The 4,840-nt window shown below is 38.8% G+C and overlaps 1 pseudogene; it reads left to right on the top strand.

The window, feature by feature from the left end:
• Window positions 1-3,838: 3,838 nt before the first annotated feature.
• The window catches only part of LOC102244421, a 1,670-nt pseudogene continuing 668 nt past the window's right edge, over window positions 3,839-4,840 (top strand).

Raw genomic sequence — 4,840 nt, 5'->3', positions numbered from 1 at the left:
CACATATGCACTCTTTTGTTGAAATTTTCCATGACCGTTTTGCATAAATGTGGCTGAATTTCGTTGATACAGCGCTCAATTTCCTCCTTCAAGGTGTGGGTGGTTATGGGCTTGTTGGCATAAACCTTAGACTTCAAAAACCCCCAAAGAAAAAAGTCCAATGGCATTAAATCACATGATCTGGGAGGCCAATTCTGACCACCAAAACAGGAAATTACACGACCAGGAAATGACTCATGCAGTAATTGAATTGTTTCTCAGGCTGTATGGCATGTGGCATTGTCTTGTTGAAACCATATGTCATCCACATCCATATCTTGCAATTTAGGCTCAAAAAACTGGATTATCATGTCTCGATAGCGAGCAGCATTAACTGTTATTACCTGAGCAGCCGAATTTTTTAAAAATGGTCTGATGATGCCTCAAGCCCAAAATCTGCACCAAACAGTGACACGTTGTGGATACATTTGTTTCTCAACAATCACTCGTGGATTTTCTGAACCCCAAATGCAACAATTTTGTCGATTAACTAAGCCATCAAGATGAAAATGAGCCTCATCGAGATTCAGCCACATTTATGCAAAACGGTCATGGAAAATTTCAACAAAAGAGTGCGTATGTGCCAGCAAAGCCGTGGAGGCCATTTACCCGATATGCTATTCCATACATAACCCTATACTGTATACTTTATGAATCAATAAAAAATTTACAATTTTAATTATAAACCTGTGTTTTCTATCAAAATTACTTCTTGCGTGAATTTTGGGACACCCTTTACTATCAGAAGTGGGAGAAGAGGCCCCAGCAAAGCCAACAGAAGAAGTCATTAGCAGAGGAGAATAATTTAAGGGAATAAGTGGCATTAGACTGTTATTATTGACCTTGTGAAAATACAGACATGTGTACAGATGACCAGCTTTTAGCTTGGTGACAAAAAAAAAAGGGAAGAAAAAAATCTCAAAGTGGTTCCTGGATCCAGGGAAGGTTTATAGCAGCGGTTCTCAACCTGTGGGTCGCGACCCCTTTGGGGGTCAAACGACCCTTTCACAGGGGTCGCCTAAGACCATCGGAAAACACATATATAATTACATATTGTGACTAATCACTATGCTTTAATTATGTTCAATTTGTAACAATGAAATTGGACGTCACCACAACATGAGGAACTGTATTAAAGGGTCACGGCATTAGGAAGGTTGAGAACCACTGGTTTATAGAATGAGAAATATCGAGTATGTTTGTAGACAGAGGAAGGAAGAAGAGAGGGAGAAATTGAACATGTTGACAGGATATAATTAATGGAGCACAGTCTTTACAGAAGTAGGAGGGGTTGGGATTAAAAACTGGGAGTAAGACATTTTTTTCTCTGACATAGGAGAGAAAGAGAAGAGACTGGGTAAGGGAGGAAGTTGAAGTAAATCATGCTGGAAGATAACTAGAGGGTCAAGTAAAGTAGAAGGTGAAGTCAAGATTATTTCCTGAGAGTGAGGGATATTAAAGTGGATCAGAGACTTTGGGAAGTGAATAATGTTTGGATTAATTACGGCAGGAAGTCAACAAGATTGTGAAACAGACTAATGGACAACTAGTCCAGTTCCTCATTTACAGATGGGGAGTTGAGGATCATTTTAAGACAGGTGTGCCAATTATACAGCTAGTAAGAGCTAGAGCTGGGACATGAACCTAGGTCTACCCAAATCACCGTCCAACTCAGGAAAACAAGTTTAATAATTTCCTTCTGATCTATTCCATAGGAGGGACTTCCCCCTGTGTAGCCAGAAATAGAACAGAGCAAAACCCAGCAGCAGTTTCATTCCAGCTGCCACCACACTCCAAAATCTGCATGCTGGCTGCCCTCTCTCAGAGACTCATCTTAATGGGCAATCCCTGGTCTAGAATATTGAAAATCCAAGTATAGGATTTCAGATAAGGGTTGGAAGTCTTTTACCTTAATCAGCTAGACAATGTTCCTCAAAAGAGCTTCGTTCCTTTAAATAAAAATGAAATGGAGGCTAGCAAAAAATTGGAAATGGCCTAGGATGACAAACACTAGGGACATGGTTTAACAGATTATGATCCATCAGGGGTAGGGAATATTATGCAGTCATTAAAATGATAACTATTAAGACTATGGGAATAAAAATGTGCTTATAAAAACATGGAATTCAAAATGGCATTATACCATAATTGCAATATTTAAAAATTATTTATGTTCATGTTAACATTCAGAAAGGGAAACCTGTTCACGTGATGGAATTATAAATGTTGTAATTTTTAAATGTTGTTTATTATTGTTCTAACATCTATTAAAATAAACATTAAATAAATAAATAATATATCTTCTGGAAAAGAAATACTTATTTTCACAGTTGCTGAAAATAAATGTTTTCTATTGTTAGGTAAATTTATATAAAGGCAAGGAAGGGAACCTAGTCCATTGGAATGCTCAACTTCTTTAGCATAGTAAGCAGAGGCATTCAGCAGCAACATGTCTTCTGGTTTTCATAGGCAGGTTTTCTTGGGTACCTCTCCTTTAGCAATACCCCTTTTTTCTCTTTTTCCCTCCTTCCTTATTAGAAGCAAATGTCAGGAGTTAGTAGATATAAAAGGGCAGCCCAGGGAGAGAAGATACTCTCATATTAGGCTCCTTGGTGTTGGGCCAGCACTTGTTTTATTTACTTATCACTTTAAAATTATTTTTAACTTATTTTAGAAAGTGTACTTCATAAAAAAAAAAACAAAATCATTTTTATCTGTAATCCCATCACCCAACACAATTGTTTCTGGTGATATGTTTTGATAGAGTTACAATGAAAATGTCTGTACAATTGTGTGTTCTGTTTTTGCCCTTTAACCTCTTAATTTTATTGTATTTAGGCTTTTTAAAGTTTATTGCAGTCCTCAGAATTAAGATTTTTATTGTCCACATAATATTCTATTCAATCTATGTGTCTTAATTCACTTAACTACTCTGGCTACTTTTGGTTAATAACATTTTTTTGAAATTATGCGTAATGGCAGGCACAATGTATTTGTATATATAGTTTTTTCCTTCTGTTGAATAATTACCTTAATGATAAATTTCCAGGAGTGGAATTACTACGTGAAAAGACATGAATATGTTTTATGACTTCTGATATATATTGCCAAATTTCCCTTCAAAAGAATTATCCTAATTTATCCTGCTGCAGGAACAGTATGAGGATAGTTTCTCTATCCTTTTCCTCCAAGCCAAACCAGCATTGTGTTTGATAATATTTACTACTTTAATAAGTATAAAATTACTATTGTTCTTTAATACCGGTGTGATTGAATATGCTAAATCAAATCATCCAAGAACCAGAAGGAATCTTAGATCTTGGTTTAAATCCGTGTGCCTCCTGAACCTTAGTCCAGTGCTCCACCCCCCTCTATTTTTGTGTGTATATATTGTCTGTTCATACCTTTTCCAGCTGCTTAATTGTATGGGTTGTTGCTGGAGAGGGGGAGGGGGAAAGGGACAACTACAAAAACATTCAAGTTATTCCATGCCGCATGTTTCTCTTTTTTTAAAATATATTTTTTTATTGATTTCAGAAAGGAAGGAAGAGGGAGAGAGATAGAAACATCAATGATGACAGAGGATCATTGATCTGCTGGGGATTGAGTCTGCAACCCAGGCGTGTGCACTGACCAAAATAAAAACAGTGACCTCCTGGTTCATAGGTCAACACTCAACCACCGAGCCACACTGCATGTTGCACTTTTGTACTAGATAAGAGATATCAGGATGCCAGGTATCTCCAAACTGATCATGAAGGGAGGAGAAAAAAGGCAAACTGATTAGTACTGCCTAAGAATGGAGAAAACCACCAATGGAAAGACACTGGTGGGAGGTCTATCCAGTATCGCTGGGACCTGTTGTTTTCTTTGGAGGCTGCCACCTGCTCTACACCTCTGCTGGCCAAGGGGCTGATGGATCTGTGCAAAATAGTGTTCCACAACACCTACCTTTACTGAGTGTTGGGCTTTCAGGGCTAGTCCCCTGATGGCAAGGTTCCATGTGGCTACCACAAGATGTCCCTGCAAGAGCATCAGGACAGAGTATATGAAGGATGCTCCCCACCACGTTCAGGTTCTCCGGAAAGTCTATTCCGTTCTGAGTGACAAAGAGCAGAGAGCAGGATATGATGAGCAGTGAACAGTGGACTAGGATTCTGATGTGCTCAACCAAGATTGGGACTGGGAGAGATATTGGAAGTCACTCTTTAAAAAGATATCTCCAGAAGACATTCAAGCTAAGACATACAAAGGTTCTGAGGAAGAACTGGCTGATGTTAAACAGGCCTATATGGACTTCAAGGGGACATGGATCCCTTCCTGGAGTGTTTGCTGTGAGTGCATATACAGAGGAACCCAGGATAAGAATCATTATTCAGTAAGCCATTGATACTTTGACCTATAATGCCCTGATCAAAGAATCAATTAAAAGATGAATGTAAAGACAAGGCGGGCTCAGGAAGAGGCTAAAGAAGCAAAAATGAGCAGGAAGGAGTTGGGACTTGATGAAGGAGTAGGTAACTTGAAGGCAGTCATTCAGTGCAAACAAAAGGATCAGCAAGCTCTGGACAGTGTTGCTCAGTGGTTTGAGTGTTGTGTTCAGGTTTGATTCCAGACAGGGCACATGCCCAATTTGTGGTTTGGTGAATATGGGAGGCAACTAATCAATGATATCTCTCTTCTCTCTCTCTCTCTCTCTCTCTCTCTCTCTCTCTCTCTCTCCCCACTCTCCTCTCCCCTCCTCCTCCTCCTCCTCCTTCTCTCTCTAAAATCAATAAAAATATTTTTTAAAAAAGAAGGA

Source organism: Myotis brandtii, unplaced genomic scaffold, assembly GCF_000412655.1.
Source record: "Myotis brandtii unplaced genomic scaffold, ASM41265v1 scaffold994, whole genome shotgun sequence".
Classification (NCBI taxonomy): Eukaryota; Metazoa; Chordata; class Mammalia; order Chiroptera; family Vespertilionidae; genus Myotis; species Myotis brandtii.
Note: the sequence above shows the minus strand (reverse complement) of the source record. Positions and strands in the feature narration are given on the sequence as shown.